We start from the raw sequence: 27249 nt of genomic DNA, 5'->3' as shown, positions 1-27249 counted from the left end.
ATCCATAATAAAAATGTTACCAAGAACGCAATAATGTCATCACTGAAAATCCAGAGCTGCCAATGTACTGGAATATTATCTGACGTAGCGGTTCAAATATAAGGAGATCTAAAGCAAGTCAAGGGACACGGTTGAAAAACCCTCAATCTGTTCTATCTCCCCAACTTCATGTAAACACATTATTTAATCAGTTGGATGGATGTTAGGACCAGCTTCAGTTTTTGGAAATGTGATTTGGGTCCAGCTATCTTTATCAGCAAGTTTTTTCTTCAGGTTGCAAGTTTCTGGTAAAATGACAATACTCTATTTGACATTACTGGAGCCATCACATCCACGGTGCGATGTGTGATAGATGTCAGGTTTGAGGGCATCAGCTTTGCTTCCAATTTCCTCCTTTCTCTTGTCTTCAAGTTATCAATTGCTCATTCTGACTTCTCAGCGCCCATTTCTGAGGAAGAGCTATCAAAAAATATTCACTATAAGTCCACTGACTTCTACAACTACCTCAATTACCCTTCCTCTGATTCCTGTAAGGATTCCACTCAGTTCTCTTAGTTTCTTCATCTCTGTCTAATGTGTTCCGCTGATGCCAATTTCCAGATCAGCACTTCTGATATGTCTTCCTTTTTCTTCAACCAAGGATTCTCCCCCATAATAGCTGTCTCTGGGCCCTTGGCCATATCCATCTCATTTCCCACACTTCTGCTTTTTCAGCTTGCCCTCCTTCCCATAAACCATGACAGGATTCTCGTTGTCCTCACATTCTACACCAACAGCCTCCTTATTTAATGGATCATCCTTCACCATTTTGTCACATCCAATGTGACACCACGATCAAACATACCTTTGCCTCCCATTTCAAAGATACTGTTCCATTCACAATACCTTGATTCACTCCTCAGCCAACCTAAGAGCCATTCCCAAGACATTTTTTCCATGCAAGCTCAAGAACTGAAGCACTTGCCCTTTCACCTCATCTCTCCTCATTGTTCATGGCCTCATATAGTCCTTCCAAGGTATATTTACATGAACATCTTTCAATTTAACATACTGCATTCATCGTTCTGCTGTGAGCAACCAAATGCATTTTGGGCGATTGCTTTGTGGGATCACCTCCAGTCTGCAAGCGAGGTTCAGTTGTACAAATGTTCAAGACTACTCATCCACAGGCATAGAAACATAGAAACTAGAAGTGGGAGTAGGCCATTTGGCCCTTCGAGCCTTCTCTGCCAGTCATCTTGATCATGGCTGATCATCGAATTCCATATCCTGATCCCCCTTTCCCCCATATCTCTTGATCCCTTTAGCCCCAAGAGCTATATCTAATTTCTTCTTGAAATCAGACAACGTTTTGGCCTCAACTACTTCTGTGCAAGTGAATTCCACACATTCACCACCCTCTGGGTGAAGAAATTTCTCCTCACCTCAGTTCTTATCCTCAAACTATGACTCCGAGTTCTGGACTCTCCCACCAGTGGGAACATTCTTTCTGAATCTACCCTGTCTAACCCTGTTAGAATTTTATACGTTTCTATGAGATCGCCTCTCACTCTTCTCAACGCCAGTGAATATAATCCTAACCGATTTAATCTGTGTTCATATGACTGACCTGCCATCCCAGGAATCAGCCTGGTAAACCTTTACCCTGTCAAATTAATTAAGTTAATCTATGTGTTATCTTATTCAACTCAACAATCAAATTAAATACAATGTAGTTGCATAAATTGTTCAATTTTTTGACAATTCCACTGCAGATTGTATCTTATTTCTGCTGTTGCTTGTTGCCCAGAAGAGGGGGAAAGATCCTGGTGGGCTGCACTCCACTGCAAGTTCTGCAACGGAGGAGAAATTGTTAATATCGGTGCTGCTATACATTCTTGTTTATGCCAAGTAAAAGTTTGCTTTGTGCCAGCAAGAAAATCACATGCAAGATGTTGAATAATATTATGAATAGCAAATGTTATAATGGAAAATAATTCTACATACAAAATTGTAGAGCTATTGGCTTGACTACATGTTCCCTTCGCAGAGATTTCATGCACGCTAATTCTGAAATACTTTAATGCATGCAGTGACCTCTAAGGCATCCTGTGAATGTCACATTCCAACACCTGCTCTGAGTATTAAGCTTAGTGATACAGATCCCAATTTGAATAGATGTTTTCTGTAGGAATATCAACGAGGCAGAAGTTTATTTTGTGCAGACAGCAGCTTGCTCTTGTCATGTAGCTCAGAAAGCTGATGATTTTGTACGAGTCCACAGTTGTCAGATTGTTATCTGGACCTCAGATATCAAGTCTACCCAGGTCAGTTTTGCTTGACATCAGCTCAATAAGAATATTTACATGCACTGCTGCCATTGTATCAGCCCTGGAAATGGGCTTGATTATCCCAAGTCTATTCGATGTAGTACAGGCAGCATGCCGCCTTCCTGCTGCATGTTTATTACCCTGGGTTCTGTGTGCGGCCAGTTCTAATCTTGCTATTCACTGGCTGCACGCATTTGCAGGAATCTTACATGGAGTATAAAGTCGAGTATGGACTGTGTCATGAAGATGTGCTTTATGCTAAATAATACTTTTTAATCCACTGACTGGAATCCTGAATTGAACTTTTAAAAACAAAGCTTTTAAAAATGCAGAGACTAAAAGTCACAGTCCAAAATGGCTAACACTAATTTGCGTTACCATACATTCCACATTACAATTAATCAAAATGGAGTTAGCAACCGGAATTTTACCGCACCGGAATCAGGGCAGGCGAGGCTCACAAAACGGAATTCGCTGTTGGTCTCGGGCGGGATGTTACGAGCCTCGCCAAAGCGAGGTCGTAAAATACTGGCCAGCCAGTCTGCAAAACCTATCAAAGACAATGGTGGAGGTCGGTGGGGAGGTTTCAGAGCCTGTTTGATGTGGGCGCAAATTCTGTTATAGCCACAAACTCTCACAAGAGGGCCAAAGGGAATTTGCACCAGGGAGGCATTCAACCCCTCCTCACATGGTCATCTCAGCTATATGGGTTGTATTTGCCTGTTTCTGTGCTGTATATACTATGTCGTTCTTTGTTTCCTGCTAGCACCATTTAAAGCCAGCCTGCACCTCTCAGTGGGAATGTGAATTATGACAGTTGTATGGTGCTGAGATCATTTGAAACAGTGGTATGCAACAAAAAAATGATATGGGAGAGTATGCGCACCAACATTTTCTGATGCTACATTGAAGGGCTCAATGGAGAATCTGGAAAGCAGGAGAGATGTCCTAAATCTGTAAGGGAGCAGATCCAGAACATGGGGTGGAATTTTGTGCCCTCCGATGTGGTGAGCTTGGTGGTGGTGGATTATTTAATCAGGCGGGATGGGTCCCTGTCACCTTCCTGCCTTCCGCCCGATAAAGTCTGTGTTGGGAAGACCTATTGATGGCCTTCCCACCTCGTCAGCAATTGGGACCCTTAAGTAACCAACTAATAGTCACTTAAAGAACCTCATTCTGTCACCTCTGGTATTGACTCAGTGGATGGCAGGGTCAAATAATTAACAGTGCAGGAGGAGAAAAGCCTGACATGGTTGGTTGCCAGCTCCAAGGGGTAGAGGTCCTTTGTTCAAAAACACTCAGTTACTAATCAAGGAACCTGGCAACAGAAAGGAGGAGCCTGTTGAGAGCCATCTCCCACCCTTTCTGCCAACTTACATCGCCCCAAACGCCTTGCCCCACAATGCCCAACCTTCAAAAGCCCTCCCTCCATCACGCAGCTATGGCCTGGTTCTTGGCCCTTGTGTTGATGTGGTACTGAATAGCAGCCACAGTCCCCCTGGCGGCAGTGCGCTTCAAGAGAGCTGCTGGCGCTTGAAAGCTCGGCAACTCCCAGCAGGCAGGATTCCTGCCCTAATTCTCCTGATCCCGGGAACAAGGGCCATGATTTTCCCAAAAGCGCTGAATTGGCGGGAAAACTGTTGTAAGTCCCGACTGTTTTGTCAGTGCAGCTTCTCACCCAAATCTCTGCATTCTGTGCACTGCAGAGGTCCCAATCGTGAATATCATTAAAAATCAGGGGGGCAGGGCCTATTCACACTGGAGTTTGACAATTCTGGAACTCTGCGCATGTGCAATGGCCCCAAACTGTCGAACTCCCGTTTGCTGGCCAGCCCGATCGCTGGCCAGCCCCTGACCCCCACAGTGCTGTCCCTCCAGCCACCCCCCCTCCCCCCATGGCCCGTTTGCGGCCACACAGCAATTCCCAGGCCAGCGTTGCCCTCACCCCCCCTGTCCCAGAGCACAGTCCACCCCCCAGCAGTAGCGATCCCCCACCCCCCTCACCCCGGCAGACCCCCATCCCCCCAGGTCAGATCCCTCCCCCCCCGGAGGCAGGCATCCCCCCAGCAGACCACGCCCCCTAGTCCACCCCAATCGCTGCCCTCCCTCCATCCCAGACCGATCCTGTCTGCAGGATGGCAACGGGACTCTCCACCCCCACCAATCACCCCTCGCTCCACCCAAAATAGGCCCCACACCCTTCACACTGCCTAATGTCCGGTGGGCAGTGCCAAGGTTCTCCCTGGGCATGTACACTTTGCCCCTTGGGCAGTGCCAGGGGGTGCAGGCTGGCACTGCCAGGATGCCCATGAGGCACCACCCCCCCCACAGCCTGACCCCCTGGAGGGCCCCGATTACCCCCCTTCATTCCAGCAGTGTCTCCCGCTAGTTCCCCGAATGTGGGGAGCTAGTGTAAACACCACTGGAATGAAGTACTTCTGGCGGAGTGGGAGATTCAATCGGGACCTGAAATCTTTGGATAATCACATTGAAAACATATTTAACATACATTTAAAAAAGATTCCAATTACTTACCTGCCTTCCCGCTAGTTTCCAGCGTGGTCTGACTGGCGACTGTTCACCGACTCTGAGAGATGCGCATGCGTTCCCGGAACAAGGCCGACAACGCGTATCTCCCACTGTGACCCGCCAGAAAAGTTGCGGGTCGGGATGGAGAATCATGGCCAAGCTTTTAATTGCCCAAATGTCACACGCTACTCGCAGAGCTTCCCAGAAAGGTGTGGGGTGATGCCAGCTCTTGAGCTAGGAGCCAAGACCCCCATCACCAACGCAAGGTTCTGCCCATGGTGGGAACAGCAAATTCATGAAGGTTAATGCCAGGATTTTGGCACAAGAACCTGGATGCAGTGTCATAAGAATTTTAATGAACTCAAACGTTTCATAAAGGTTAGTGAATGCATCTTCAAATGCCAGATCCTAATAATTGGACCAGCATTTTCACATATTGCTCAATATACCACACCCCCTTCATTCATCTACCAACAACTCCTTTTCGATCCAGACTCATAACTAACATTAATAGTTTCACCTCAAACTCATGCACTTAGCATTGCTGCATGCCCTCACACTCACTTTTCCAGTTTGCACACACTGTCAGCTATTCAGTCATGACAAGCCCTAACATCCAAACCGATCGATATGATACTTACTGACACAATTCCATTTCTCTTGCGGAGGTAGCAGCAGGATCCACTCAGATGTGCCACGCATTCTAACGCCCGTGAAATAGATGGCGGTGGACATTACCAGAATGACCGTTGGAGATACCGTGGCCAGTGTCAGGGCTGAATCCATTGAAGATGATGATACCTTCATAACTCACCCCCCTTCCCACATCCCACTCATAATTAAACATGGACTTCGAAAAGGATTCAATGGATGATAAAAGGAATGTAAAATATAGACTTGTCTTGAGTTCATCATGTCAGAATGAATCATGCAAGAATCATTACATTACAGGAGGAGTATAACCATTTAAAGTGCCTCCATTTTCATCATAAATGCAATCCTTTAAGTGACAGTTACAACAGCAACTTGCATTTATATAGCACAAAGTACAGTGTCCCAAGGCACTTCACAGGAACATGAAAATTTGACACTAAGCCCATAAGGAGGTCTTAAGACAAGTGAAAATATCTTGGTCAATGCAACAGACTTGGAAAAACATTTTAAGGAAGAGACACGAGTACAGAAGCAGAGAGGTTTAGGAAGGAAATTCCAAATCTTAGGGCCCAAGCAGCTGAAGTCATAGCAGCCAATGGTGAAGTAATTAAATCTGAGGATTTACAGGATGCCATAGTTAGTGGATCACAGGTAGGGTTGGAGGCAGTTACAGAGATCTTGGTAGGGTTGGGGGAATTTATAGAGATCTCAGTGGGGCTGGAGGAGGTTACAGGGATCTTGGTAGGGCTGGAGGAGTTACAAAGATCTTGGAAGGGCTGGAGGAGCTTACAGAGATCTTGGTAGGGTTGGAGGAGCTTACAGAGATCTTGGTAGGGCTCGAGGAGATTGCAGAGATCGGGAACATGAGGGTATAGAGGAATTTGAAAACAAGATGAGAACTTTGAAATTGAGATGCTGGACAAGGAGTCTATGTAGGTGACTGAGTACAGGGACAACGGGTGAATAGAACTTCACCCAAGTTATGAAAAATACTTTATTAAATTGTCTTTGCAATCAATTAGATTTTTATCGAAGGAAGTTAAACGTATTAGATTCATTAAACTATTTCTAAAAAACGTTTCAGTGCATTTCTTTTCTTATAACCAGGATTTTTCTTTTGTCCAAAATACAATTACTTAGTTTAGTAGCATTTCTAAGTGATATTTTTGTACAAATTTTAATATCAAATGAGGCATGTTTAAAAGATGGCCTGGTTGGTCAAAGCATTTATGTCATCATGTTGTACATTGTATGTCAGGCATAAGCTGCAAATTAAATCCAGGTTGGCAGGAAAATGCCCTATCTGATCTTAGGAAGAAAACACAATCAGTATTCAACTCAATGCTGCCATTTGGGTTGACTGTTGTTAGATTATATGGCAATGCTTGTCCTACCAGTCTTTAGGAAAGGTATGAAGGAAAATAAGAACATGCACATAAAGAATAAAAAACAATGCACATTTAGACAGCACTTTACCACCAAACATCCCAAAGGCATTGCAAACAGTGAAGTACTGTTGAATTGTAATCATTATTATAATGTAGAAAACTTGACAGCCAATTTTCACACAAACAATTTGGGATAAAGACCAGATAATCGGTCTTATTTTTAATGTCTATTGAGGAATAAATATTGTTCAGGACAAAGGGGGTCACACCTCTGCTCTTCAAAGTTTTGTCATGGGATCATTTATGCCCACCTGTAATGGCAGACGATGGGGGCGGGGGGGGGGGGGGGTCTTCATTTAATGATTCATTTGAAAGGCAATGCCTCTGACAATGCAATACTCCCTCAGCAATGCACCTGGAGTTGATTTTAAACATACATTTAAGGCAATATAAGTTGATTTGTAATCATCAAAAATAGCTACATAATATGGTAAAAGTTAAATGATTGTAGGTAGAGACTGATATGCTTTGATAAACAAGGTTAAAGTTTATTATATATGGTATTGTTTATTAAAAGAGGCATTGTTTCTTGGACCATTAAATAATAGAGTGGTGGAGCAAATGAGACAACTTCGTGTTGCTCTGAGGATACATTTTGATCTATTTTGTACATTCACGTTTGAGAGGTTATGCCATATCTAAAACTACAGGCTTATGTATCTGCAAGGATTTATAGTAAGGAAACTGCTGCCAATAGCCCTTGACTGAACTGTAAGCTTTTAAATCCTCTGATGAATGAAAGCGTTGATCAGGTAAATAATCCTTTCTGGTATGCTGGTTGTATTTTAAAAAAAATTAATAATAGCATATTAAGTGCTGATTTTCAATGCAATGCAGAAGTGGAGAGTTTTCTGCAGATAAATATAATTGACAGGTGTGTTTGTAAAGCTTTAGTGCAAACTGTAGTGTTTGAACAGAGAGACTGATGGGTCAGATTGCCTGCAGATATCGACAAACGAAGGGTTTTGTGCTTTATGTAGGATGTTGAGAGGCTTGTGCACATTGGAACAGTTAAAAGCCGCAAAGGCATCGCCCTGGCTTTCTGCAGCAAATAGGCAGAGAAGAACGATGTTATGGAGTTAGAAGTTGGAGGTTATTGCAATGGAGAGAATGTGGGGGTCAGAAACTCACCTCTGGGCCAAATAGATGCTAAGTTTATAAGCAGTCAGGTTGTAGTTGCTTCAGTGGCTAGAGAGAGAGATAGAATCAGTGAAAATAACTCAATTTACTTCAATCTTCCCAGAGTTTAATCAGAAGAATTTCCTTGAAGCTGTCTGACAAGACAGAGGCAATGGTTTAGAGGTTGGTCATCGAGAGAGATGGTGGAAACCTGGGTGTGGTCAGTGAAACTGACACCATACCCTAGATTTTTGACTGAAGTCATGGTCCAGATTGGAGGCAAGCAGCAGACTGGCTGCTTACATTAATTAGATTTAATTAAGGGGCTTATTAAAATTCTGTTCCCGTGCCGACTGGGATTTCCAAGTCCAGGCCAACACAGTGGGCTCAGGGTGCGAAGGAGGGTGGGGGAGAATGGATCAAGTAAGGGATCTCCAGCTTCCTTGAACACATAATAGCAGCTGGGTCACAAGGGAGGCCTTTTGCCATCCATGGAGACATTGCCATTCCAGGATCATGGCAGGCAGCTGTGGCATTTTGAAAAATGAAATAAACTTATCTGTCCTTGACCCTCTGTCTGCAACCTCATGTCGGCAGCTCTCTCTTCATGCATTGGAGCTGCAGATTTCTGAGGGCTTCATATTGACCATCCAGTGTTGGAAACCCACCTCAGTGGTGGTGAGATCATCCCCAGGCCTTCAACTGACTAGAGGTTTGAAAGTCACACTGTGCCATGCCTAATACACATCGGCCGGGTCTCTACCACCTCACCCACCATGGAATCGCAGGGACGAGGGTCCGACAACAGAAATCTCCGTTGACCTCAGGAGGGAATTTCTGGTCTTGTCCGAGCGAGACCATAAAATCCCACTCATAGTATGGGGCTGGGACCTGGAAGTAGCCCTAATTTCTGGTTCTGATCCCTGATTAAAGATTTAGCCCCTGAGGGACATATGATGAGGATGGAATCAAGGATAGATCAGGTAGGACAAGGGCAGGAGAAGAAGCCCTTGCTGTAGATGGTTTATCAATAATTGGATAGGCAAGCATGGACCCAAACGAGGGGATTTCCACTGAGCTTGATAATAAAGGAGAATTATTGAAGGAGATAGATGTGGTCAGACTCATATCAATGACTCAAATCAATCATAGAGAGTGATTTTGTTTGGTTTTTAGTGAAAATAGTATCCCAAAAAATGTATGTTGTGCTCTTCTCAAGAAGAGGTGCAACATTAAACTTTCATCCGCAAGATTCTTGATTCACTAATGGAAACATAAAATAATAAAACAGTACAGCATAGAAGGAGACCACTTGGCCTATCGAGTTTGCATTGACTCTTTCAAAATAGCAATCTAGTAAATCCTAATCCCTGATTTGTTTATTCTTTTCCCATATCCCTACCGTTTTCTCTCCTTCAAGTATTTATCCAATTCCCTTTTGTGGGCGACTATGGAATTTGTTTCCACCAGCCAAATGCCTTTCTCGGGAAGATAAACCAAATTGGTTTGCTTTTGTTTTCCTCAGGACTTTTATCTTTATGATGGGAGGGAGGGGAACCCATAGCATTGAACCCAATTAGCTTTTTTGAATGTCAAGCAAGTATTTAAAACTAAAGCTGCTGTCTTCACACTGAGCGTGCCTTGAACCCAAGCTCACAAATGAAAATGCAGTCATTGAGCCGGTTGTCACTCCACCTGAGTTTAAGTACCCGGTGGATTTATATGAGCCTCCACTCGTGGTTGCCTGGAGTGTGGCATTTACGGCTTTGCCTATTGACTCATAGTGGGAATGTTATGATTAAACCAAAGGTTCACTTCTTCCGAGAGTATGTAGAGGTAATTATATGTAATAGTTGACAACAGTTTATATTCTATGCATTGTTCAGTATCTTAGGATGATCCAAGGGTTAAGTAGAATAATCTCTTGTTATGCTTTGTTTTCCTTGTGGTGAATTAATGGTGAGTGGATTGTTTTAATTGGGTCAGTTTATGAAAGATGACAAAAAAATGATGAAACAAACTTAAATCTTAACCAATTATTTCTACATGAGAAAGGGGCTGACAAACTAGAATCAAAAAGTTTTATTAGGGAGACAACACTGCATATCTAATGAATTCTCATGATAGTTACATTCATACAAAGCACCTCACAGATGTTTCATGGTAAAGTAGGCATGCTGTTGAGTCATACACTGATTCATATGTCGTCAAGCTATTATTTTTTAATGCTCAGCTTATGTTTATATTTATCATTTATTTGTTCTCTGGTGCTATTCAGTGCTTTTAGTCTCGAGATAGCCCATTGTACTAATCTCTGTAAAATAAATAAATTGTAATATTGAAGCTATGCTCTTTGTGGATCCACTTTTCTTTGTTTCTTTGTTGTTTTCTTTTGTTTCTTTTGTCTGTAATGACATTTTCCTACTTAGAGATGTAAATGATTTCAGACAGAAGTTCCAATTTCTAATTTAAAGGCTGCAAATTGTGGCATCAGTGAGAAGCTATTGAGTGGAGTCTTCCTGGAACGAAGGACCAACCAATACATTGGGAAAGTGAATGCCTCTGATGAGCGACTGTTCAGGACCACCATGAATCTGAATTGGAATTTCCAACCCTGATCAGACAAAAACACACCCACTTGCCTCCCTCGTATTTTTCCGGACAACCTTCCAATGGAGAATCCTCAGCTGAAGGCTCAGAGATATCAGCAATTTAAGGAAATCCACGCGGATGCCCCATCACCTTTGCACAGAAACATTTAAACATAGAAGATAGGAACGGGGGAGGCCATTTGGCCCTTCGAGCCCTCTCTGCTATTCATTACGATCATGACTGATCATCCAACTCAACAGCCTAATCCTGTTTTTTCCCCATAACCTTTGATCCCATTCGCCCCAAGTGCTATAAGCAGCCGCCTCTTGAATACATTCAATGTTTTGGCATCAACTACTTCCTGTGGTAATGAATTCCACAGGCTCCCCACTCTTTGGGTGAAGAAATGTCTCCTCACCTCCATCCTAAATAGTCTACCCTGAATCCTCAGACTGTGACCCCTGGTTCTGTACTCCCCCACCATCAGGAATATCGTCCCTGCATCTACCCTGGCTAAGACCTGTTGGAATTTTATAAGTCTCTATGAGACCCCCCTTCATTCGTCTGAAATCCAGCGAAAACAATCCTAACCTAGTCAATCACTCCTCATATATCAGTCCCGCCATCCCCAGAATCAGCCTTTGCTGCACTCCCTCGAGAGCAAGAACATCCTTTCTCAGAAAAGGAGACCAAAACTGCACACAATACTCTAAGGGCCCGATTTTACCATTTTCATTCTAAGTGCCGTATCTGGGTGTAGTACAGATCCGACTTAGAAATCTGCTTTCAGGCGCCCGCATACGGTCTCAGCCATCTCCAGTCCCATTCGCGCTGTGGGCAGGGCTTAGCGTGGTCAGAACGATTGGAGCTCTGAACTGCGCATGTGCAGTGAGAAAAAAATTGGGAAAAGCACGCCCGTGTCAGATCGCTCCCGAGCCGCAGAAAGCGGAGAAAGCGGCTCGGGAGCGAAAAGCGGGAGCAAGGGTGTATCTCTGGGGGGGGGGGGAGCGGGAGGAGGGAGGCGGGTAAGATGTATCTCGTGGGGGGGCAGATGGATCTCTGGGGGGGGGGGCAGATGGATCTCTGGTGGGGGGAGCAGGGGGGTCCGCTGCCACTCTGCGGGCGATCGGTGGGGGGGAGGGGGCAGGGGTGGTGATCAGTTTGGGTAGTGGGGGGGTTGGATAAGGGGGGCAGTGATGTGTGTGGGTAGTGGGGGGGGGTGGATAAGGGGGGCAGTGATGTGTGTGGGTATTGGCGGGGTGGATAAGGGAGGCAGTGATGTGTGTGGGTAGTGGGGAGGTGGATAAGGGGAAAAAACAGACATCACTGCCCCCCTTATCCATCCCCCCACTACCCAGACCGATTGCCACCCCTGCCCCCTTCCCCCCTACCGATCACCTGCAGAGTGGCAGGGAACCCCCCTGCCCCACTCCATCAGAGACCCATCCGCCCCCCCCACCCCGAGATGCATCTTACCCGTCCCCCAACCTCTCCAATACAACGATCTGGCCTCACCTCCCCCTCCCAACAATGAATTTGCCTCACTCCCACCCCCCCCCCAGAGAATGGTCTGGCTTCACTCCCCCTCCCCTCCAGAAGAACATCTGATCCGCCTCCTCCCCCTCACCACCAGACAACAATCGGCCCTCCACCACCCCCACCAGAGATACATCTGACCCGCCTCCTCCTCCTTCCCCCCGCAACCAGACAACGATCTGGCCTCACTCCCCTTCTCCCCCCTCCAACCAGAGAATGATCTGACCCGCCTCCACCCCCACCACTGATCTGAGTCAGAGAGCCGTTGGAAACACTGAACGCGCTCTTCAGAGGCTGGAGCACCCGACTCAGACTTTTATTCAGCAGGTCCCGAAAAGCGCGGTTCCGGATTGGTAAACGCGGTGGTAAAGGGGGAAATGCTGATAAAGTTGGGCGGGCAGTTCATTAATTCAATTTAAATGCATGCAAATACATTTAAATCGCCGTTGCGCCCGATTTGGGCGCAGAACGGATCCCCGCCATTCGCGGGTCTCGGTAAAGTGGCGATCTGCGCGGACGCGGGTGCAGATCGCGATAAAGGCCTCACACCTGACTTTGCCACGATTTCGCGCCCGAAAACGGGTGCAAATTGTTGGTAAAACCGGGCCCTAAGTGTGGCCTCACCAAGGCCCTGTATAATCGCAACAACACATCCCTGCTCCTGTACTTGGAACCTCACACAATGAAGGCCAAAATGCCATTTGCCTTCTTTATCGTCCACTGCACCTGCATGCTTACCTTCAGTGACTGGTGCACAAGGACACCCAGGTCACGGTGCACACTCCCCTCTCCCAATTTACAGTCATTCAAGTAGTAATCTGCCTTCTTGTTTTTGCATCCAAAGTGAATAACCTCACATTTATCCAACCTATACTGCATCTGCCATTGATTAGCCTATTCACCCAACCTGTCCAGATCATTCTGAAGGATCTCTGCATCCTTGACACAGTTCACCCTCCCACCCAACTTGGTATCATCTGCAAACTTTTAGATGTTACATTTTGTTCCCTCATCCAAATCATTAATATATATTGCGAATAGCTGGGGTCCCAGCACAAATCCCTGTGGCACCTCACTAGTTACTGCCTGCCAATTTGAAAAGCACCCATTAATTCCTACTCCTTGTTTCCTCTCTGCCAACCAGTTTTCTAACTATCTCAGTACACTTCCCCCAATCCCATGTGTTTTAATCTTGCATGGTAATCTCCTATGCGAGACTTTGTCAAACACTTTCTGGAAGTCCAAATATATCACATCGACTGGCTCCCCCTTGTCAACTCTACTAGTTACATCTTCAAAGAATTCCAACAGATTTGTCAAGCATGATTTCACCGTCATAAATCCATGCTGACTCTGTCTGATCCTGCCACTGCTTTCTAAATGCTCTGCTCTAAAGTCGTTAATAATGGATTCAAGAATTTTCCCCACTACCGATGTTAAACTTACCGGACTATAATTCCCTGTTTTCTCTCTACCTCCCTTTTTGAATATTGGAATGACATTAGCTACCCTCCAATCTGCAGGGACTATTCCAGAATCTATAGAATCCTGAAAGATGATCACCAATGCATCCACTATTTCTAGAACCACTTCCTTAAGTACTCTGGGATTTTCATAGCATTAGCTGTTGTATTCTGGTAAGTAATGAGTATAACTGTCTCAAAGCATCTGTGAAAAGATACAGAGAGAAGGTAGTGTGTAAGGGGATAGGGTGGGTGAAGTAATTGGGCAATGGGATCGGATGGCATTGTGGTAGATGGGCAGGTGGCAAATGCATAGGCTGGCAGTGTGGCAGCTGGGTGGAGTCATTGGTGGATAGAATGGCGGGTGCTTGCGGTGGTAGGATAACAGTTGGGTGAGGTGGGTAGGTTGTTTTGGTCGGTGAGGTGGAATAGGTTGGCAGATGGTTGAGTGGCTAGGTGGGATAAGGGTAGTTGGGTCTTGTTGGAAGGGGTTATAAAGTTGAAGTTAGTTAGGTTGGGTTCTGGGAAGGACTCAGGGGGTCAGCGGAGTTGGGGGCGCATCAGTTTGAGTGATTCGGGGATCATTTCTTTAGTTACCTAAGAGTTTAGGATTTCTTTTGTCTAACATTTCCTGTGTAACTATTCAGGTATGTCAGAACAGTTCAAAGTTTTTGACTCCAACTCAGAGCTTGAGACATTTTCAGGGAGGAGGGGAATTGCTCAATGGAATTTCAATCTTCTTGGCCGATTCCCATGGAGTCTTTGTATTGGGACTTCTGAGGTGTCTCTTAGCACAACTTCTGGGATCAGAAGATGCATGAATATCTTCAGCTGGGCACATTAAGAGAAAGACTGCACAGTTATAAAGCCATGTAGAATTCAGACAGATTAGCACAAGCTTTTCATCAATTAATGATGAGTGGCAATCACCATAGGGTTCCACGTCACTTTGGTTTCTTTAGATAGTGCGTTTCTCATTCATATCCCTGAACTGGACTTCTTCAGAAATGAGGAGCAAACCTGTTCTTAAAATCCTTCTTCATTGGGCAGGATTGTCGGGTAAGCCAAAGCATGCCACCTAATACAGCACGAGCCGCCAAATTTTGTTGAGTCTTAATTCACAGGGGGTAGAGTGGTAGGGTTAGAGGCTGGTCGGGTAGATAAAATTGCAGGTTGGATAGGATGGGTAGGGTGCCAGCTTTGTAGGGTGGCAGAGTGGTAGTTTGAAAGGTTTGATGGGAGATGGCAGCCTGGGTAGGCTGATAGAGTCAATAGAGTGCCAGCTGGGTAGAGTGACAGGGTGGTAGTGAGAATGTGTATAAGATAGATTGAGAAGAGGAAAGGGTTAAAATTGGGATGCGTAACTAGAAATCAGTTGAGGGATAAACTGGTTTTGGAAAGGGCCTGAGGCGAGGGCGACAAGCGAAACTAATGATCATGTTAAAGAAACTGCTAATAGGTAATTGTGGTTCTGGCTTCGGAGGACAGGGCCTTATCAATTGGCCTATTGTCCTTGAAAGTAATCTAATCAGAAACTTTAATAGCCATGTCTTTATGTGGCTATTGTCTTTTTTGTTCTTGAAAGTAATCTAATCAAAATGTAACAATACAGCTATGCCCTTATTGGCTAACAGAAGTATGTGGATGTATCTCCGTCGGGTATAACTGAAAACTGTTTTGTAAGTCAGACAGAGACTCACGAACCCATGTTGGATGTGCATGGTCTTGCGATCTCTCCTCCGATGCAATAAAAAAGGCTTTCGGAGAAACCTGTGTCTCTTCAGTTTTTGATTCGACTTCCAAAAAACGAATTCTACAGTAGGGTAGTGAAATCAGCTCAAGTCGGGTCAGAGGGTGGGACTTGGTGAGTCAGGGGTAGTTGGAAAGTTGGAGGCATCAGAGGGTTGGGTAGGGGAGTCAAAGGTTGGGGTGAGATTTGGAAAGTTGGAGGGAGACGGAGTTGGAGGGAGAGCCAGAGAAACAAAGGGGGTGAATTGGAGGGTCAGAGGGGTAGATTCGGGGCTGAGTATGGAGTGTTGGGTGGAGTTGGAGACTTGGAAGGGGAGTTGGTGGGTTGAAGGGAGTTAGGGGATAAGGGCAGTTGGATGATCGGGGAGTAGTCAGAGGATTGGTGGGTGTCAGAGGATCAGTGATTTGGAGGGCCGGGGGAACTTAAGGGTTGGAGGGTCGGAGAATCATGGGGATTGGAGGGTCAAGGGACTGGAGGGTCAGGGGGCCCAAAGCACAGTGAGAGGAATGGGGGGAATCGGAGCGGGTCGGTAGGGAGTTGGCGATGTCTGTATTATAGACACCCAGGTGCTAGGCTGTTTTTTCTTTCCCTGTTTAACATCTCCAGGGTAAAAATGCAAATAAGTGAGTTAGGACAATCCATAGTCTCTGATTCGAATTCAGAGTGGAAGACATTTTTAGTGGCATTTAGACACAGTAGAGTTGCCCATCGGAATTTGAAACTTTCCCAGCAATTCCCCCAGATTCCTTAGTTTTGGGAATTTCAAAGGGTCTTCGGGTCAACCGCTGGAGAATGACCATGAAGAAACTTGAAAATCTGTGGCTTTTATTTTCTGCTTTTGATCATTTCATGCCAATATCCAATATTCTAGCCAATCGAGTTTCAGTGCTATCAATGTGGAAAAGAAGCAGGCTTTGATTTTTGATGATCGTATTGAGAAATCTCCCTAGTGAAAGATGTGTGGTGACTGTCACGAAGGTGGTCAGTTGAATACATTGCTAACAATGGATTATCAGTGCAAACAAGCTTTTATCTATATTTACATTTCACTTTAAATTTTCCCTGAGTTTTTCTGTTGTATATGAATAAAAACACTCCCGAGACATGAATGAAAATATGTTGATTCATGTTGTGTAGGTGAAATCAGAGATCTTCCTTTCGGCTGAAAGAAATTTGTCTTGTCTTGATTGCATGTTTGTCGGAATATTTTTAATTTGTAATGTTTTTGATTCTAACATTTCAATATTTTAATAAAAACGAATTTAACTAAAGAATTTCATTGAACTGAATAAACTTTTTTTGCCTTTGTGAAATTAAATGTTTAATGAAAAGATTTAGTCTTTAAATTAATCAGGCCACCTAGCAGAATTTCCCACTACACTGCCTCATGGTCAATGTCTGATATTTGTCCATATTATTATTCATTTCATGCTGTTACACTTAGATTTTATCTAACCTTTTAACTTGTTGGCATGCCCCCAGATTGTCATAACAATTTCTCTACCAGTTTGCCACTGTATTTAATCAATTTAGAATCCAAGAAATATGTGAACAGTAGGAGACCTGCTCTGGCTCTTTGGTTGAGTTGTCTGTCAAGAAAACAAAGAAATTATAATATTCTTCTGTTGGTAATACACTGTCAAATTTCTTATGTACCGGAAGGCACGCTGTTTGGGGTTTGTGAGTATTGCAACAGGAGTAAGATACGGGGTGACTGAGAATGTAAGCTAGCAATAAGAAGTGGCTTTGATATGGTAATAAGCCAAGAGGCACCTCAGACAGATGTTTACATGAGGCAATAACAGGAGTAGATTTGAATAGGTTGTTTTGTTTCAAAGGAGAATATACGCAAGTTATAAAAAGGTGTAAGGAAGTAAAGTTTGCTTTTCTTTTAAATCCTAAGAGCTGAAGTAAAGAAATAAATGTAGTCAATTCCTGGAGAATGTTTTTCTGAGGAGACTGGGTTTATTATTTATGTATTAAAGTCCCAAGTAGGCTTACATTAACATGGCATGAAGTTACTGTGAAAATCCCCCTAGTCGCCATACTCCGACACCTGTTCAGGTACACTGAAGGAGAATTTAGCATGGCCATTGAACCTAACCAGCACATCTTTCGGACTGTGGGAAGAAACCGGAGCACCTGGAGGAAACTCATGCAGACACGGGGAAAATGTGTCGACTCCACACAGATAGTGACCAGCGGCCAGGAATTGAACCCGGGTCCAGGTGAAACAATGGAGACATCAAAGGTAAAGAACATATTTAATGAAATGCTCAAACCTAAATGAGGGGACAACTATTTGGATCTCCCAACAGACAGCAGGAATAGCTGGTCAGACCTCCCTGAAAGCAATGTGAACAAAACCAGACCTGAAGAACAAGCTGCTCAGAGGACACCCCAAGAGAAAACAAAGTAATTGTGTTGTAAAAAAAAATTATTGGGATTCTAAAGCCTATAATGAGTTGCTGAACAGAAAAGGAAAAGGTTAGCTCTGAAGGTATTTAAATTAAGATATGTTGGAACTATTTTAAGGTATTGCTTACTGTGTGAAGCCATTTATGTGTAAAAGTGTATTCTTTTTGTTTTCTTATTACTTAATAAAGATTTATTTTACTGTAAAATTATCACCAATATTTGTGGACATTTTCAGGTTTCAGAACCTCTCCCCTGACTATACAAATTGAAACAAAAACTGGGATGGGGCAGCTCGGCATTCACTATCAATCATGCCATAACATATGCAATTCATTTAGGAATACCACAATTGAATCTGCTTCCACCAGCCTTTCAGGCAGTACATTCCAGATCACAACAACTCACTGCAATTCTTTTCTTCCATGTCAATTTTGGTTCTTTTACCAACCATCATCAACCTGTTGTCAATATTTCTGATGTGGAGATGCCGGCGTTGGAATGGGGTAAGCACAGTAAGAAGTCTCACAACACCAGGTTAAAGTCCAACAGGTTTATTTGGCAGCACAAGCTTTCGGAGTCACGCTCCTTCATCAGGTGAGTGAGGAGTTGTGCTCACAAACAGGGCATATACAGACACAAACTCAATTGACAAGATAATGGTTGGAATGTGAGTCTTTACAGGTAATCAAGTCTTAAAGGTACAGACAATGTGAGTGGAGAGAGGGCCAAGCACAGGTTAAAGAGGTGTATCTTGTCTCCAGCCAGGACAGTTAGTGAGATTTTACAAGTCCAGGCAAGTTGTGGGGGTTACAGATAGTGTGACATGAACTCAAGATCCCGCTTTAGGCTGTCCTCATGTGTATGGAACTTGGCTATCAGTTTCTGCTCAGCGATTCTGCATTGTCATGTGTCGTGAAGGCCGCCTTGGAGAATGCTTACCCAAAGATCAGAGGCTGAATGCTCGTGACTGCTGAAGTGTTCCCCGGCTGGAAGGGAACACTCCTGCCTGGTGATTGTCAAGCAATGTTCATTCATTTGTTGTCATAGCGTCTGCATGGTCTCCCCAATGTACCATGCCTCGGGACATCCTTTCCTGCAGCGTATCAGGTAGACAATGTTGGCCGAGTTGCAAGAGTATGTACCATGTACCTGGTGGATGGTGTTCTCACGTGAGATGATGGCATCCGTGTCGATGATCCGGCATGTCTTGCAGAGGCTGTGTGGCAGTGTTGTGTGGTTTCGTGGTCACTGTTCTCCTGAAGGCTGGGTACTTTGCTACGGACAATGGTCTGTTTGAGGTTGTGCGATTGTTTGAAGGCAAGAAGTGGGGATGTGGGGATGGCCATGGCAAGATCGTCTTCATCAGTGACATGTTGAAGGCTCTGGAAAAGATGTCGTAGCTTCTCCGCTACGGGGAAGCACTGGATGACGAAGGGTACTCTGTCCGCCATGTCCCGTGTTTGTCTGCTGAGGAGGTCGGTTTTTCGCGATGCCACGTCGGAACTGTCGATCGATGAGTCGAGCGCCATATCCTATTCTTATGAGGGCATCTTTCAACATCTGTAGGTGTCTGATATGATCCTCCTCATCTGAGCAGATCCTGTGTATAAGGAGGGCTTGTCCATAGGGGATGGCTTCTTTAATGTGTTTAGGGTGGAAGCTGGAGAAGTGGAACATCATGAGGTTATCCGTGGGCTTGCGGTACAGTGAAGTGCTGAGGTGATCGTCCTTGATGGAGATGCGTGTGTCCAAGAATGCAACCGATTCCGGAGAGTAGTCCATGGTGAGTTTGATGGTGGGATAGAAATTGTTGATGTCTTCATGTGGTTGTTTCAGTGATTGCTCGCCATGAGTCCAAAGGAAGAAAATGTCATTGATGTACCTAGTGTATAGCATCGGTTGAATGTCCTGTGCTGTGAAGAGGTCTTGCTCAAACCTGTGCATAAAGATGTTGGCATGCTGAGGTGCGAATTTGGTCCCCATTGTTGTTCCGTGCGTTTGGGTGAAGAACTGCTTGTTGAAGGTGAAGACGTTATGGTCCAGAATGAAGCAGATGAGCTGTAGAATTGCATCTGGAGATTGGCAGTTGTCAGCATTGAGTACTGAGGCAGTTGCAGCAATGCCGCCGTCGCTGGTGTAAAGTGTCGAGACATCCATTGTGATGAGGAGAACAGTGACCACGACACCACACAACCCTGCCATAGCAATCTCTGCAAGACATGCCGGATCATCGACATGGATGCCATCATCTCACATGAGAACACCATCCACCAGGTACACGACACATACTCTTGCAACTCGGCCAATATTGTCTACCTGATACGCTGCAGGAAAGGATGTCCCGAGGCATGGTACATTGGGGAGACCATGCAGACGCTACGACAATGGATGAATGAACACCGCTCAACAATCACCAGGCAGAAGCGTTTCCTTCCAGTCGGGGAACACTTCAGCAGTCATGGGCATTCAGCCTCTGATCTTCGGGTACGTGTTCTCCAAGGCGGCCTTCACAACACACAACAACGCAGAATCGCTGAGCAGAAACTAATAGCCAAGTTCCGCACACATGAGGACGGCCTCAACCGGAATCTTGGGTTCATGTCACACTATCTGTAACCCCCACGACCTGCCTGGGCTTGCAAAATCTCACTAACTGTCCTGGCTGGAGATAGTACACACCTCTTTAACCTGTGCTTGGCCCTCTCTCCACTCACATTGTCTGTACCTTTAAGACTTGATTACCTGTAAAGACTCACATTCCAACAATTATCTTGTAAGTTGAGTTTGTGGCTGTATTTGGCCTGTTTGTGAACACAACTCCTCACTCACCTGATGAAGAAGCGAGACTCCGAAAGCTTGTGCTGCCAATTAAACCTGTTGGACTTTAACCTGGTGTTGTGAGACTTCTTACTGTCAATATTTCTGCCAGTCGAAATAATTTCTCCATATACACTCTATCAAAACCATTCATAATTTTTGAACTCCTCTACCAAATATTCTTTAAGCTTCTCTGCTTCAAGGAAAACAACCCAAATTTCTGTAGCTTCTTCACTTAACTGTAGTTCTCCCTGACTGGTGCTTTCTAGTAAATCTGTTCCATACCATCTCTTGGACCTTGATATCAATACCAAAGTCTGGGTCCTACAGCTCAACACTCCAACCTAACCATCAGATCATAAAGGTTAGGGTCTGGGAATGTATGGACTTTATAAAAGGTTTGTCCTGAATTTCAGCAGAGTAGCCACTCCATTAATAAACTTATGAAAATAAAAGTGAAATATGATTGTACAGATTCTTGTCAGACTGTCTTTGAGAGAGAGAGAGGCAAAGGCAGTGACAGTGACAAGATGTATTTTAGATGCAAAACTGCAGAGAACCAGAGAATTTGACAAAGGGTCATCTGGACTCGAAATGTCAGCTCTGGATCCACGACAGTTTGCCTACTGCCACAAAAGATCCACAGCAGATGCCATCTCCCTGGCCCTGCATTCAACCCTGGAACACGTAGATAACAACGACACCTATATCTGACTCCTATTTATTGACTACAGCTCAACCTTCAACATTATTATTCCCACGAAACTCATCTCCAAACTCCGTGGCCTGGGCCTTGGCACCTCCCTCTGTGACTGGATCCTGAACTTCCTAACTCACAGACCACAATCAGTAAAGATAGGCAACAACACTTCCTCCAAGATAATCCTCAACACCGGTGTCCCACAAGGCTGTGTTCTCAGCCCCCTACTATACTCCTTATACACCTATGACTGTGCGGTCAAATTCCCCTCCAATTCGATTTTCAAGTTTGCTGACGACACCACCGTAGTGGGACAGATCTCAAACAATGACAAGACAGAGTACAGGAATGAGATAAAGAATCTGATGAACTGATGCAGCAGCAATAACCTCGCCCTCAATGTTAACAAAACGAAGGAGATTGTCATCGACTTCAGGAAGCATAAAGGGGAACATGCCCCTGTCTACATCAATGGGGATGAAGTAGAAAGGGTCGAGATCTTCACATTTTTAGGTGTCCAGATCACCAACAACCTGTCCTGGTCCCCCACATGCCGACACTATTGTTAAGAAAACCCACCAATGCCTCTACTTTCTCAGAAGACTAAGGAAATTTGGCATGTCAGCTATGACTCTCATCAACTTTTACAGATGCATCATAGGAAGCATTCTTTCTGGTTATATCACAGCTTGGTATGGCTCCTGCTCTGCCCAAGACTGCAAGAAACTAAAAAAGGTCATGAATGTAGCCCAATCCATCACTCAAACCAGCCTCCCATCCATTGACTCTGTCTACACTTCCTGCTGCCTCGGCAAAGCAGCCAGCATAATTAAGGACCCCACGCACCCCGGGCATTCTCTCTTCCACCTTATTCCTTTGGGAAAAAGTTACAAAAGTCTGAGGTCACGTACCAACTGACTCAAAAACAGCTTCTTCCCTGCTGCTGTCAGACTTTTAATGGACTTACCTCGCATTAAGTTGATCTGTCTCTACACCCTAGCTATAACTGTAACACTACATTCTGCACTGTCTGGTTTCCTTCACTATGAACGGTATGTTTTGTATGTGTTCACGCAAGAAACAATACTTTTCACTGTATGTTAATACATGTGACATTAATAAATCAAATTTTTAAAAAATCAAATCAAATCAATGGGCCTGATTTTACCAATCGGAGCCCAAGGGCAGGATCCAGGCGTAATACGGATCCGAGCCCGGAATCCTCTTTGCAGCGCGCCCATACGCGTTTTGCAGGCTCCGGCCCGATGCGCGCTGTCTGCGGTGCTTAGCGCTGGCAGACCGATCTGAGTTGTGAACTGCGCAAGCGCAGTTTGAAAAAAATCCGAAGCAGTGCGCCCGGGCACGAAATACAAAACAGCAGAGAGAGCAGAGAGGGGGGGGGCGGACGGACTTGGGGGAATCTTGCAAACTGCCAATAATGTAGCATCCTTTTTGTGCTGCCTAATTATCTATGAGAAAGGTAATTAAACTACAGTGTCCTCGTGAGCAAGTAGTGACCTGTATAATACATTTGTGATCTGTAACTGGAATGTTGATGCTCAAATGTTCAGAGTCATGTGGTGAACTTGGCAGAATTGTCCCCGTGGTGGAACTTGGTTGGAAATAAGATTCAAGGAGATTACTACATCTGGGAAACCAACCATAGTGAAAAGAAGCTTGTATTGGCAACTCTTCTCTCACATGCCATGGCAGATGTGCCCCCACTTATGAATGTGACTTGCATGGGCAATGTTGGGTGCAGCTAATCTGCCTTTGGAGCAGCCTTGGATCCTTTGTCATCTTGTTTTCATCTGAACATTGCACAGAATTAGAGGAATCCCCTTTGGAAGATAATGTCAAAGTTATAATCGCAGGGACTAAAAATCTGACAGTCAAAAATCTGGGATAATATTTCAAAATGTATATCCCCCCATCCATGTTCTGGAATATTATCCCAGATTTTTGACTGTCAGGTTTTTAGTCCCTGCGATTATAACTTTGACATTATCTTCCAAAGAGGATTCCTCTAATTCTGTGCAATGTTCAGATGAAAACAAGATGACAAAGGATCCAAGGCTGCTCCAGAGGCAGATTAGCTGCACCCAACGTTGCCCATGCAAATCACATTCATAAGTAGGGGCACATCTGCCGTGGCATGTGAGCAAAGAGTTGCCAATACAAGCTTCTTTTCACTATGGTTGGTTTCCCAGATGTAGTAATCTCCTTGAATCTTATTTCCAACCAAGTTCCACCACGGGGACAATTCAGCCAAATTCACCAGATGACTCTGAACATTTGAGCATCAACATTCCAGTTACAGATCACAAATGTATTATACAGGTCACTACTTGCTCACTAGGACACTGTAGTTTAATTACCTTTCTCATAGATAATTAGGCAGCACAAAGAGGATGCTACATTATTGGCAGTTTGCAAGATTCTCCCAAGTCCATCCGCGCCCCCCCCCATGCCTCCCAGTCCCCCCAGCCCCCCCAGCCACATGGAGCATACAGTCACAGCCTCTGGTAACATTGGAAGGCTGCAGCAGTGCTATCTGCACTGTGTGCACATCTTCAGCCTTCAGCCTGAAGTGAGCTGCAGTGCGAGGACCCAGCTGCACTGCAGGACCCGAGGTCCATGCTGCCACACGGACATTGGAGTTCGTGAACAGCAACAGCCTCCCCCCACACACACTCGCAGAGAGACCACGGACCCGGGACAGCGGAATGGCCACGGCTCAAGACACATGTAAGTACCGGGGAACCTCCGAACGCAATGCCAACCTCTTCGCCAACCCTCACTGAGGAAGCGCCGGCTTCCGATTTTTATTTACCAGGTCGTTAAAAACGTGGACGCGGATTGGGCTGCACGGTGGTAAAGTGGGATTTGGTGGTAGAGTTGGACGTGGGCTTCATTAAGTCGATTTAAATGCATGCAAATGCATTTAAATCGGCGGGCCGCCTGATCCGGGCAAGGGCCTGGCCCGCACCCGAATCGGGTGTTGGTAAAGCTAGGAATCGGGTGTGCACCGTGTTAAAGGCCCGACGCCCAACTTTATCGCAATTTCGTGCCCGAAAACGGGCGCAAAGTTTTGGTGAAATCGGGCCCAATATCTTTTCTCTCCTTACAGATGCTGCCAGACCTGCTGAGATTTTCCAGCATTTTCTCTTTTGGTTTCAGATTCCAGCATCCATAGTAATTTGCTTTTATCCAGAGGATGCTAACCTAAGTTAGCAATGCCTAAGACACGAGAGACAATTCTGTTCAATGGGGAGTCCACAGCCATAGGATGATTGAAGGGACAAACTTGGTGGAAGTAAGCATAAGGCCCAAGAAATTTCAGCCCATATACAAATCTTCAAAACAGTACACAGTTCAAGCAATTAATTATCCAAATTTTTGATAAGTATCTGACTTAATGGAGTTTTGGGTGTAAATCTAATAGGTGTAGTCAAGTTAAGATGTTCAATTTAGAGTGTATTCATTATCTTTAATGTAACTATTTGTTTAAGATAGAGCGTTGTTGTTAAGATTTAAAATGTATTAAAATCCTTTGATTTTGGTGTAGTAAAATTATTTACATTTAAATCATGTACATTTACATTTAAACCACCCAATGACACCTGGCTTCATTCATTTGGTAAATTCCAGGAATTTCAATTTCTAAAAATAAATTTACTGGCCACAGATATCATATTCTCTTCTCCCTTTGAGCTAGTTTCTTATCCATCCTTGCATTTAACTTTGATGCCCTGCCACTTTAAGCTAACATTAAATATTTTGTTCAGACATTGGTCAAAACTTTCTATCTGCAACCGAGAGACAGCACAGGGTCAGCTTCCTGATGTGACCTCCTCAAAAATAACTAAAGAGCTGGATCACCAAAGATCTTTTCGAAATTATAGTGGCTACTATTCCCTCGGCTATTGACATGGCAGCAACGATCAAATTTACTTTTAAAAACCAAAATTACACCTTACTTTATTTTGATGTGGGATTGATTTGTCTGCAGTTCCTTGGCATGATTTGTCACAAAATATGGGCAACCAACCAACATGCTCCCTCCAAACCGTGATCATCTATCTTCTCCATAATAATGACCATAAATTTTGTTTGTTGCTTGTTCCCATATCCTAGAATCCATCGGAATGGTTATAGAGTCAACGTATAATTAAGTTTTAAAGATTATTGTGGAAGCTTACACTGCAACATGCACCAAGATGGAAGGAGCAAGCAAATAGGATTTATTAGATAGTTCGACTATTTTAAATATATCTCACATGAAGGATGATCAGTAAAATACCATACTGTTACCTTAGTACTTCAGTACTCAAGTGCTGATAGACTGCTCAATTAATGAATGGGGACAGTGTTGAAAATCACATCGACTGAGCTTCCTAAGCCTACTTCATTCTAAAACAGGGCTTTATTTAGTTGCCTGAGTGGCTTAGTTACCTTTAATCTGAAGCTTTTCACCAATTGACTTATCCTTCACTGCAAAAGTGTACTTAAATTGGAGTTAAAAACATGTATTATTCATAAAGTCAAAGTACTTTTGAAACGACTTGACAAATTTAAAGCTGATTTGCCCACCTTCCCATTAACTCAAAGGTCACTAATCATAAATCATATCCCACTATCAAACATTTTATTGCTCACAAAATTGTTTGGCTGTGTCAGATACATAGAGAAATAAGTGGTATTTCGTAAAGCGAACAAGAGCAAGTCTTGAAAAAAGGAAATTAAACCTACAACAATGAAAACAGGGCTCTTGAGCCAACAGGAGGATGTAGCAATATGAAAGTATGTCATCCAACAGATGCAATGCTGGCCCCAATATTTATGTGGAGGTAGAAAGGGACATGTGTTTGTGCTGGAGAGCGCCAAGAGGTCGTAACTTATCTTAATTCCATCTCCAGCCCAGCAGCTTTTCAGATTGAGAGGGTTTAGGTTTCACACATTTGCTGGTGGTTATGTTTAAAATTAACCCATTTAATGAATTAATGGTCCTGACAACAATGATATTGGGAAAATGAACTGAACGTGGTTGTTTGAGGTCATTCTTATTGTTGCCGAATGTTGCACAGTTGCTGTCTTAAATCTGTTTTAAAATTACTTCAGTGATATGATTTGAATAGGTTGACTTATTTTTCATATGGGATGAAGAAAGAATAGGTTCCTAAATGGCTCAGGATATTTATGCAGTGACCAGGTATATCCCAGATTGGAATCCCATCCTGAGATGAATTAATCAATTCCAAAGTCAATGGGACTATGTGTTTTTTTGTTGTGACATCCTTGGATTAGGAAGGGGCAATCGCAATTACCCACTGAATTGGGCATCGGGGCCAAAACTGAGACTCCCCCCAGGCGTGAGAGCTATTGGGATTCACCTAAATAGACGGTCTACATTATCAGTAATACAATTACATGAGAGCAGCATATGCTGGGAGATAGTTCTATGTGAAGCCTTTTGCTAGCCTTGTACTGTACACAGTTAGCGGAATGTTTAATATAAGGTAAAGTTTGCCTCCATCAGCCTCAATTAATCCTGACCGAGGATGAAGGGATTTGACTAGATAGGTACTTGTTGGCTGGCGCAGACACTATGGGCCAAAGGGCCTTTATCTCTGCTGTAAAACTTTATGGGTGGAATTTTCCCATCCCGCCCACCACAGGAATCATAGTGGCTGCGGGGTCAGACCATACAAAGGTCTGTTGATCTTGGGTGGGATTTTCCAGTCTTGGGGTGAGTGCGGCCGGAAAATCCCACCCAATGACACTATGACAACCTCATCAAGGACATCCTGCAATGATAATTACAGAGAAGTTTTCATAAAGAAGAAGAAAAATTAAAGGTGTTTGAGAGAAAAGAGAAGAGAAGAGAACAAAGAGAATAGAAAAATAACCATTC

The sequence above is a fragment of the Mustelus asterias genome, chromosome 4 (genome assembly GCF_964213995.1).
Source record: "Mustelus asterias chromosome 4, sMusAst1.hap1.1, whole genome shotgun sequence".
NCBI classification, from domain to species: domain Eukaryota; kingdom Metazoa; phylum Chordata; class Chondrichthyes; order Carcharhiniformes; family Triakidae; genus Mustelus; species Mustelus asterias.
The sequence above is the reverse complement of the archived record's forward strand: the minus strand, read 5'-3'. Positions refer to the sequence as shown.